The 12,189-nt window shown below is 42.0% G+C and overlaps 1 protein-coding gene across 1 annotated transcript in view; it reads right to left on the bottom strand.

Annotated features, from left to right (window-relative positions):
- WHRN (whirlin) overlaps positions 1-12,189 on the bottom strand; it is a 384,594-nt gene that overhangs the window by 359,445 nt on the left and 12,960 nt on the right. The window lies entirely within an intron of this gene.

The raw sequence follows: 12,189 nt of genomic DNA, 5'->3' as shown, positions 1-12,189 counted from the left end.
TGTGACTCATTGGTTTATGTCCTCACAATGTCTGTCGTGCTATATCTTATGCATGTATCTAAAGTATTACTGTGCTTATAAGTATCTGTCAGATCAACTAGATCAACTCCAAACTTGCTTGATCAACACTGCTATCATAATCTGCTACTGATTTTTTCCCCTTTGGCTGCCCATTGTTTACAATACACTGACTGCCCCACTAACAGACTGATGTTGATGAGAAAGTGATGTAAACAACAGGCATTTATGTCTCCTCATGGGAGTAAAAGCAGTATTAGGTTATAAGTGCATTATAGCTCAGAGGAGATTTGAAGTTGATTTGGCATTTTCCTTTCATAAGTTTACATCTTATAGACAGGGAGCACACTTGTTTGATTCACGTGCGTTTTGTTGCCTGTGGCAAAACTTCCACTGCGGCACTGGTCACTGATGGCCCTCTTGGGAATCGCAAATTTTATGTGGTCGTTGCATCCTATTTGCGCATTGTTTTCCGCATTTTAAAATCAGATGAGCTCCTGCTCGTGCGTTCAATTTCAACATATTTCACAACAATCTGATAAAAACTCCAAAAAATTGTGTACGGAAAAACACACTCGCAGAGAACCGAATAACACCCTCAAAATCACGAGGACAAGTGTGCTCTTTGCCTTAGAGAGAATTTATAACCATTCACATAAAACATAAACAAATTAGTCCTTGAGGCCCCATTCACACTTAGAAACGCAAAACGCCGGCGGTTTTTGCTGGTGTTTTGCAGGAGTGATTTTTCCACGATTTCACGTGGAAAAATCACTGAACACTGCGGCGATTTTGCCGCGATCGCGTTTAGCGTTTCTATATTAGTGCTTCTATATTTTTGGGACGTTTTTGGGCGATTTGCGCCGATTAGCGCAAATCGCCCAAGTAAGAATGGGCCCATAGGGTTTCATTACACTTGCGCTTTTAAAAGCGCTAGCGTTTGAGCATTTTTCCGAAATCGCGGCAAAACGCTCTAGTGTGAATGGGCCCTAAGGCAAAGACATATGCCTTGAGGACAGCATACACATACAATTTTTTAAAATTTTGATTCGATTTGAGTGTTCTGATCGAATTTTCCGATTGGAAGTTTTGATCAGAATGTTTGATGCATACACACATATTTTTGAGATTGCTGCAATTTTGGGATAAAAGATCGTAAACTCCCAAAAAATTGGTTGGTTAGAAAAATCAAAAATGTACTGAATAGTTCCATACAATTTTTTCTGGGTGAATACAATTTTTACAATTCATAACACACTAAACAATTCTTGACAAAATTGGTCTGAATTTTCCAATGTGTCCAATCTAAAAAAATATTTAAAAAATGGGAAATTCTATCGGATTTCTCGATCGAAAACAAGAAAAGCGTTTATTTTTTCGGGACAACCTATCGAATTTATCAAATTGGTGTAAAATTGGATCTTTTAATTGTATGGCGTGTGGCCACCTTTAAGGTTATGTCCACTAATTTCTCATTCATCACACCTGCCCACCCCATTACACAATACAACTATTCCCCCCAATACAAAAAAAATCCTAACCCTCCCATAGGAATGCACAACTTTGGTCACATGACCAATTCAATTTTACTCCAGTGGATTGCACTATTCCTCTTCACACCAACCTGGAGTCCATTAACCCCCCCCCCCCCCTCCGCCCTCCTTTACACACACACACACACCACACACACCACACACACACACTGAAAAGAACCTGTGCTTACACTCTACAACCTATAATGCTGCACTACCACTGTGCCCAGTAGCCATGCCCTCTGCCATGCACCAGAACAGGAGGGGTTGGTTAGTAAATGTGGCAGTCATGTCCTCTGCAATAGTGGGTAAGGGAGGAGGTGATGTCCCCATCTAAAAAACCCTGGAAGCTGGCACACTGCTATGGCAGCCCATCTTCAAGTGTCATCAAAACACTAGCTGGAGGTCCCTGTATGATATTGTTAAAGTTCTGTGCGATTTTGGGAATAAGAGAGAAAGTTTTAGGACATGGGTGGCCATTTTTGGTGGGGTGTGTAGAGGAAAGGTGGGGGGGGGGGGGGTCGGTGTCTGGAGGGAATTTTTTCTTTCATTGGGCTTGATTCACAAAGACAAATAGCACGCCTTATCAAAGTTAGCACGCCTTATCAAAGTTAACACGCCTTATCAGAGTAGCATAACATACTTATGCCTGCTAATTGGCAATGAGGAGAGCTCCACTCGTCCTGCCCAAAGCCCCTGCGGGTTCGTAACGCTCGCTATGCTACTCTGATAAGGCATGTTAACTTTGATAAGGCGTGCTAACTTTAATAAGGCGTGCTATTTGTCTTATGCTGGGTACATACATTACGTTTTTTCGTGCGATAGATGGATCAGATAGATAAAATCCGTCATGTCCTATATTGCTCCTGATCGTTTCCGCGCTCGATTTCTCATAGCGGTGAATGGAAAAAGATAAGAAAAATGAATGAAGATAAGAGAATTGAGCGCAAAATCGGTGTGAAATCGCTCCAAAAAACGATCGGGTGGCTAAATCGCAAAAAAAAAAAACGTAACGTGTGTACCCAGCATTAGTGGATCAAACTCATTAACCTCCCTGGCGGTATGAGGGTTTTTTTAACTTTTTTTTTTTTTAGCATGTAGCTAGCCTAGCGCTAGCTACATGCTTCCCCCCTCCCTGCAGCGTCCCCCCGTACGCACCGATCGCCGCCGGCACGTATGCCCATCCGGAAATCCCATTCTGAACGGGATTTCCATGAGGGCTTCCCCCGTCGCCATGGCGACACGCGCGATGACGTCATCGACGTCGTGACGTCAGAGGGAGTCCCGATCCACCCCTCAGCGCTGCCTGGCACTGATTGGCCAGGCAGCGCACGGGTCTCGGGGGGGGGGGGGGGGGCACCCTCTGATGCGGTGGGTATTTACAGCTTTATTTATTTTTTTTTTGTTTCTGATAGTTCAGCATGTATCCATTCACTTCTGTCACCAGTATTGGCCATTAGCAAATGTGATCTCATTTGTATTCATAAACTTTTTTTTTGCTGTGTCGATATGCATTTGCCTTACTCAATCCTTACAGGAGTACATCTAAAAAAACGCACCCAAGTGCAAAAAGCAAAAACGTGTATTGTAAGAAAGAGCCTTAAAGAGGAACTCTAATGACATATCGTAGAATGCAGTAAATTATGCAGGATAACCACTTTTATGGTAATTTTCCTGGAAAAACTTCCTAAAGCTATATATTGCTATATGTGGTCCTGCCCTCCAACTGAGGCTTTTCCTAGGCTGTTTATTATACCGATATCCCCTCCCACAGAGCATTCTGGGAGACCAGCTATGTTTTTGTACTGGCTTTAGAACTCTCAGTAACAAACACTTGGATTACAAAAGATGTTTCCACATGTGAAAAATTTGAGAAAGTAAATCAGGGAGAGGAAAAATTTTACTACATGCAGTTACTGATTAAATAATTCATAAATGAATGTTGTAAAAAAATAATCAACTTTATTCATTATATAATTTTCGTTATTTTGTTCTCCTCTTTTAACCACTTTGGTCTATCTGGCGGAGTATAGTCGTCCAGATAGATACTGCTCAAGTCTAACTGGATGTCCAGTGTTATAGTGGCAGTGCGCGCTCCCAGGCTATTGGGGAAGGGAACTGAGGGTTCCCCAAACCAGTCTCAGCACATGAAATGAGTGGACAGGACCCCGTCCATTCAAAATAAAGTGACAAAACGAAAGTGTAAAAAAAATAAATAAATAAATACGTTAAACACTTCCTGGTAAACCAGGGTAGTGTTTCTAGCACCATCGAGTGGCGAAAAGTACAATTAATTCCTTCCAAACCCCCTCCCCTCCAACCATCCCAGTTACCAAACAATCACATAAAAAATAAATAAAAATAAAAAAACAGTTAAAGAACAAATAGTTGCCTTAGGGACTCTATTTTTTTTTTTTTATATTTATGTCATGAGGGTATATTACTGTTATTTTAGTATATAAGGGCTTGCAACTGACCGTACACCAAAAAAAGAAAAAAATACACCTTTACTTCCAAATATTATATTGCTGCCATACATTGATTGCACTAGGAACGTAATTTAAATTTGATAGCTGGGACTAATGGGCGCATAAAATAGGTGGGTTTTATTAATAGTACAATTGCTTATTTTAAAACTATAGGGGATGGAATTGGAGAAATAGTGTATTTTTTCTTTTTTTCTTGTTTCTGTCTATAAAATGCATAGAAAATAAAGTAATTACTGAAAACAAGTATTATTTGCCCGCAAAAAACATAATTTGTGGCGAAAGAAAACAGATATAGATCATTCAAGTGTGAGAAGCAGTGCTACAATTATGGCCAAGAGAATGGGATGAGCGATGGCGGGTGAAAATGGCTTTTGGCGTTAAGGGTAAAATGGCCTGTAGGCTAAAGTGGTTAAAGAACCACTACTGTGAAAAATAGTAACATTCAGAATTCATCTGGCCAACACCCTACTCTTCTGCACGCTATTTTGGCAGTTGGACTGCACAACTATCATTTGGTAAGTGCTTTTGAAATTAAAGCAAATTCAGAGAATCTCCCATGAGTAAATGGACTAGTCCAAAACTTGCCTGAATTTTACAACCTACAGTAAGTGATAGTGACAGAGGAAAAAAGTTATTTGTTGTATATTTTACACTGGGACAAATAGACATCTAGACATCCTAAATGTACGTATTTTAAATCTTATAATTTTTCGTAATAGTGAGCCTTTAACAAACACAGGCATCAATTGTTTCGCAGTAACACAGAGGCTTGCATTTCCTTCGCTCTATCCAAAACGAAGACCTCTATTTTAGTAAAACAAGTAGTCAGGCAAAATTATTTTACGGTCCTGCATTTTAATATCAAGTTTATTAGGAGTGCAGCCTCTTTAAATGTTAACTGCCATTTTGACATTTGCTAGCTTGCGGCAGATAATAGCTAAAGCTAAACTCCAGGCAGATATAAAACATCCTGTGCTCCGTTATGCATTCATTAATTCATTAAAAAAATAATTAAATGTATTTTAAAATGCTGCTTGTATAACCGGCTCAGATGTGTCTTTATATTATCTGTTCGCAATTCCCCGCACAGCAGAGTTCACAGCGTTCTTATAGCGAGAAAAAATTCCAAGTAATGTTATGGCTTAATTAATTGCAGCTTCTAAAAGACGACGGTAGCAGCAAACAGTCAGCGCAACTCATAGCAGGAGTCAAAGCATGTACCGCCCCTTACATCACAAAGCCAGTGGTGGCATTGTAGATACTATAGTATATATTAAGAGGTAAGTATTTTACTCCCCATATGTTTCGGACCACAAGACACATTCAGGTTTTGAGGACAAAAATCAGGATTTACTAAACAAAATAAACTGAATCTAGACAAATAACATTTATATCGTGCTTTTCTCCTGGCGGACTCAAAGCACCAGAGCTGCAGCCATTAGAACAAGATATAACACGCTCTATAGGCAGTAGCAGTGTTAGGGAGACTTGCCTAAGGTCTCCTACTGAATAGATTCGAACCCTGGTCTCCTGTGTCAGAGCCCTTAACCATTACACCATCCAGCCACTGTAAATTTAGGTGCGTCTATGGTGCTGGGGCGTCATTTGGACCTTTTACCCCCCCCCCCCAAAAAAAAAATGTCTCCTAGCTACACTACACTAATCCCTGCTGCACCCTTCCACTTACATTACACTTCACTACACTACACACTAGACTATACACTACACACTACATTACACTACACTACACTAACCCCCTCCTGCCCTCCCAACTAAACTACACTAACAGGACCTAACAGTTCAGCTCTCACCTGATCCTGCCGCCACGCTCCTCCCACGGCGCAATGGCATGTCCAGTAGAGTTGGGCCGAACCTCCAATTTTAGGTTCGCGAACCGGGTTCGCGAACTTTCGCGGAACGTTCGGTTCGCGTTAAAGTTCGCGAACCGCAATAGACTTCAATGGGGATGCGAACTTTGAAAAAAAAAAATAATTATGCTGGCCACAAAAGTGATGGAAAAGATGTTTCAAGGGGTCTAACACCTGGAGGGGGGCATGGCGGAGTGGGATAGATGCCAAAAGTCCCCGGGAAAAATCTGGATTTGACGCAAAGCAGCGTTTTAAGGGCAGAAATCACATTGAATGCTAAATGACAGGCCTAAAGTGCTTTAAAACATCTTGCATGTGTATACATCAATCAGGTAGTGTAATTAAGGTACTGCTTCACACTGACACACCAAACTGTTCACTGAACAGAACAGGTATAAAGTGGCGGGTTCACAGAACAGGTATACAGTGGCGGGTCCACTGAACAGAACAGGTATACAGTGGCGGGTTCACTAAACAGGTATACAGTGGCGGGTCCACTGAACAGAACAGGTATACAGTGGCGGGTTCACAGAACAGGTATACAGTGGCAGGATCACTGAACAGGTATACAGTGGCGGGTCCACTGAACAGAACAGGTATACAGTGGTGGGTTCACAGAACAGGTATACAGTGGCAGGATCACTGAACAGGTATGCAGTGGCAGGATCACTGAACAGGTATACAGTGGCGGGTCCACTGAACAGAACAGGTATACAGTGGCGGGTTCACAGAACAGGTATACAGTGGCGGGTCCACTGAACAGAACAGGTATACAGTGGCGGGTTCACAGAACAGGTATACAGTGGCAGGTCCACTGAACAGAACAGGTATACAGTGGCGGGTTCACAGAACAGGTATGCAGTGGCAGGTTCACTGAACACAACAGGTATGCAGTGGCGTGTTCACTAAACAGGTATACAGTGGCGGGTCCACTGAACAGAACAGGTATACAGTGGCGGGTTCACAGAACAGGTATACAGTGGCAGGATCACTGAACAGGTATGCAGTGGCAGGATCACTGAACAGGTATACAGTGGCGGGTCCACTGAACAGAACAGGTATACAGTGGCGGGTTCACAGAACAGGTATACAGTGGCGGGTCCACTGAACAGAACAGGTATACAGTGGCAAGTTCACAGAACAGGTATGCAGTGGCAGGATCACTGAACAGGTATGCAGTGGCAGGATCACTGAACAGGTATGCAGTGGCAGGATCACTGAACAGGTATGCACTGGCAGGATCACTGAACAGGTATGCAGTGGCAGGATCACTGAACAGGTATGCACTGGCAGGATCACTGAACAGGTATGCAGTGGCAGGATCACTGAACAGGTATGCACTGGCAGGATCACTGAACAGGTATGCAGTGGCAGGATCACAGTACAGGTATGCAGTGGGCTGAGGGCTCACTGAACAGAAGAGGTATGCAGCCAGGAAAAGCTAAGCCTAACTAATCTTTCCCTAGAGACAGACAGCAGCTCGCCCTACTCTCTCTAATGCAGGCACACGAGTGGCCGTAATGGCCGCCGCTGCCTGCCTTATATAAGGGGGGGTGGGGCTCCAGGGGCTAGTGTAGCCTAATTGGCTACACTGGGCCTGCTGACTGTGATGTAGAGGGTCAAAGTTGACCCTCAGGTGCATTATGGGGCGAACCGAACTTCCGCAAAACGTTCGCGTGCGGCACCCGCACGCGAACCACCTAAGTTCGCACGAACCACGTTCGCCGGCGAACCGTTCGGCCCAACTCTAATGTCCAGGCGTCCCTCTTGTCCTTTGGAATCTTCTTAGGCATCCTTCTCCTCTTGCGTGGGTGGCATCTCCTGGCATAGCTGTACACAGCGGAGGCCACGCGATTGGGGGACCCAGAGCTGTACAGCGACAGGTTGCCAGTTGTGTACAGCTATGCAGGAGATGCTCCCCATGCCTGAAGAGAAGAGGGATGCCTGAACGATGAGATAAGCGTGGTGCTGGATGGGTAAGAGTCGCTCCCTTTGCACCTCTGCACTTTTTTTTAACCTTAGGATCTTAACGCATCCACTTTTCCCCATAAGTTATGGTGAAGAAAAAGTGCATCTTATGGTCCGAAAAATACAGTACATCCAAATTCAATTGGAAAATCTTGTTGGTACGTTATAATATGTTTTGCGGGTCAGGTCCACTTCATTAGGTGTGCTGATTTGGCCACAATCTCCCACTGGTATGAAATGCTGAAATATCTCACCTTACTTACTTAATTTTTTAACTCGGCTGTAAAGAGAGATGTCTATACAAACATATTAACAGCTATGGGCCCCTATTCAATTAACATTTCTCCTGAGTTTTCTTACAGGAGATGTTTTTATTAGGGATAGTCGAGACTTAAACAATTCCAAGTTAATGCAGGTTTATGCAAATTCTGTATGCAAATATATGCAGCTTGAAAATAGATTAATGTGATCTAAACCACATTTGGATGTTTCCAGGATGTTTTTAATTTTTCATGGAACCTTAAACATTTGTGAGGATCGTCCTTTCCTTGTTGTTCTGTACTCAGTTGCATTCCTCAATATAGAATAACTGTACAGAACAAAGGAGGAAAGGAGGATCCTCACACATGTTTAAAGAGGAACTGTAACCAAGAAGTTAGCTGTATCCCAATCAGCAGCTGATACCCCTTTCCCATGAGAAATCTATTCCTTTTCTCAAACGGATTATTAGGGGGCTCTGTATGGCTGATTTTGTGGTGAAACCCCTCCCACAGTGTGATGTCAGCACTGAGGTACTGACATCCCACTGTGGGAGCCTTGTTGCATTGTGGGAAATAACAGCTGTTTACAACTGCCAAAAAATCAAGCAGCATCTCCTTCCAGTGACATCACCTGCCAGCAGTAAAAATGTCATCATGTGATAAATGTCTGAATGTAAATCAGGGAGAGGAAAGATTTCACAATGAGCAAACACTGACTAAATCATGTATACATAATAATTGTAAAAATGAAGCACTTTTTATTACATTATTTTCACTGGAGTTCCTCTTTAAGTGGTTAAAGGCTATTTTGTTGATGAAGTGTGAAAATATCTCCTGGAAGAAAACTCCTGAGAAACATAAATTGAATAGGGTGTCTTAGCTGTTTCTCTTATGAATGATCTAATTCATGTAAAAAAAAGTAATGTGGGAATTCATGAGATAATCATCAACCCGATAAACCCTTCTCTGTTTATCTCATAAATTATCAAGGTCTTGACAGTTTCCCATCTGTGAACCTGTTTGCATAAAGGCTGTTTCCAACTGCCAAGCAACCAGTACTTCCCTCTGTGCATATGAATATCTATAAAAAAAATAACAACCATTTAGCCTATCTCATTGCTGGGGGTGTGGTTACAGATAATGGCAATTGGTGCATTCTGTATTTTTCCTGTCTGCCAGTAGTAAAGATGATGACACGCAGGCTGATTGTGGATCAAAAAAATGAACAAAATACATGGTGAATATCAATTAATTCTTGGTCTTTCTTCTATTTTTTCACATCTCACTTTGCAATGTATTGATTTATTTTTCCCTATTTTCCTAAAGTGCCTCTTTAACTGTTATAAGAGTGTTGTTTGTTTTTTTGCTACCATTGTACCTTAAGTGATATTTTTCTGATGATTGTGCGTGTCCCTCCAAAAATGGCCATGGTGTGCTGTTGATAAGAATTTTTGGGAATAATTATAGAAATGTTTCTATTCCAGTCCAAAACCGGTGTAATATTGTACAGGTTTTCCAGATGTGTATGTATGAACCTACTAGCATTTCACTAGTATCTCCTACAGAGCTGGTCATTCTGGTTACCTTTAGTAAAAATGCTGCTGTCAGGTATGATATACCATCTATTTCTTATTTTAAGCTGTTGTTTCTGGTATCTTGGGTTAAGTGTGGTCCATATAATTTTGCATATACACATCTATTTTCCTCATCGATTTTCTCTCCCATCTTCTTCTATTTTTTAATAACAGTAATTTTATCATCTAACTTTAATTCTCTAATGAACTGGTATACTTTGGAGAGTGCTTCTTTTACTGGTATTGTTTTGTTGTTGTTTTGCAAAAAAAAAAAAAAAAACACTATTTTTTTCCAATCTAATAAGTTCTGTATCATTTCAAATGAAACATTCTACTTGAAATTCTCCAAATATGTTCTTTCAAACTAAGTGGTGTTGTTTTTTTCCATCTAAAATGTTTTTAAACTGGTTTTGGAATCTATATTATTGTATTTATACCAGGCTTTATCCAAACTCAGGGGCAAGTTAGGGTCATTTCCGAGGTTGCTGAGCAGCAATGGGCCTCCATTTGGAGCAAGAGTTTTAATGAGCATCAAAAGTGCTTCTAAGGTGGCTTTTATGAATGGGTGCTTACACTTGTGTATTAGGGCCCTAGTTAGTGAGTGATGTCATGTGAGAGCCAGTTCCATATTAACAGATACCCTTTCAATCAATACCCACATTGTTCTCCAAAAGTCATTTTTTGGCTAAAGAAAACAGGAACCAAGGGGAACATAGGAATGAGGCTCATATTTTTATTTTTAGTTTACAGGTTCACTCTTTAAATTGCATCAGACTGTCACATTTTCTGTTTAGAATCCACACTCTGCTTTGTTTAACTGAAAAAGAAACCAAAGCCTTCCATTAGGGCAAGGGCGGTGATTGCTCCCGGGCTCCCGAGCGCTGCCCTGCCCCTAACCCCCCTGTATACTCTTTGCCACTGACGAAGCAAGTGTTAACTTGTGAAACGGCTGTCAGGCTCTTTACACTGTGTGTCTGTTATGTCAGGTTTGCTGGGAATGGATTAAAGGTGACTTTTGCATCTTTGCCTGTGGTTGGTGCCCGGATTCTGTTCTTTCTCTGTTTACTTACAAAGCTGTACATCTGGAGGCACGACTACTGCACCTGTTTCTCCCAGCAGTGCCAAGTCATCTAGTGCCGGTCCACCTCTCCAATCTCTTGAACTCGGATCTAGTTCTAGCCACTAAAGGTGCCCAATAATGGCGTTTTTTTTAGCAAACAATCGTATTTTAGATAAGATCATTCAGATCAAAATAAAAAACATATTTAATCAACTCACAGCATTAAAGTATCTATGAAAAAGTGTACAGAAGTAACAGAGGCGCCAACAGGATAAAATATCATAGATTAAAAAAAAAATAAGATGGGGTAAGGGTGGACTTACTTCCCCAGGACAAACACAACGATTCTATATGATCAAAAGTTTTAATTCTTACTCCAAAACACGTTTCACAGGTCTCAAGCCCGCTTCCTCAGGCAAAAATACAACAGGTGTAACTTAGAAGTGTGTGTATACAGCACCGCGCCTCTGTCACACTTGTGAGTATATTTCAGTTTGCTGCTACAATTTATCCACCATCATCAATAATACACTATTGGGGGCTCTCGATTTTGTTTTTCTTGTTTTCCGTATCTATGAAAAAATCTGCCACACTGATCAACGTTATCTTAAGGAAATGATTAATAATGCAATTGTTGGGACTGCTTGTGCCCATCCGGGACAGTTAAAAATGGCGCACAGCGCCAGATGAATAAGAAGGGCGCCCCATAGACTTGCATTATATAACGCTATTTAGCGTTATAAGTGTTAAAAAATGGCGCAGGCAGTGTGCCTTACACTTATAACGCTAAATAGCGTTATAAAGCTTCAAAATTTCTGAGGACAGAGGGGTCGGGGGGAAGAGAGAGGCAGCGGACACTGAAGGGCATAGGCAGCGGACGAAGATGTGTTCAATATGCATACATTACCTTGTCCCGGGCCGCCGATCGCTCCTTCCCTCCGCTCCTTCACTTCCTCCATTCGTTTACTGTAGTCCTGCAGCCGGCCAATCACCATGCGGTTTCAGTCTCCGCATGGTGATTGGCCGGCTGCTGGACTACAGCAAACAAACTAGAAAGTGCAGGAGCGGAGGGAAGGAGCGATCGGCGGCCCGGGACAAGGTAATGTATGCATATTGAACACATCTTCGTCCGCTGCCTATGCCCTTCAGTGTCCGCTGCCTCTCTCCCCCAACCCCCGCTGCCTATACTAGCGACCCGCAGCCCCCTGCTTGCTTTAATGGCGTACCGTGCTGAAATAAATGTAGCATAAAACGCTATTTACCGTTTTAATGTATTTTCGGTAAATAGCGTTTTATGATACATTTATCGGCAGAACGGTGCGCCATTTTTCTCCCTGCGCCATTTTTAGATGGACCCGTGCCCATCAGCTTCTCTGCTTCATACAATAAGATGTGAAAAATACCTTCCATTAATGGGAAC

The sequence above is a fragment of the Hyperolius riggenbachi genome, chromosome 8 (assembly GCF_040937935.1).
Source record: "Hyperolius riggenbachi isolate aHypRig1 chromosome 8, aHypRig1.pri, whole genome shotgun sequence".
In the NCBI taxonomy this organism is placed as follows: Eukaryota; Metazoa; Chordata; class Amphibia; order Anura; family Hyperoliidae; genus Hyperolius; species Hyperolius riggenbachi.
The sequence above is the reverse complement of the archived record's forward strand: the minus strand, read 5'-3'. Positions and strand labels throughout refer to the sequence as shown.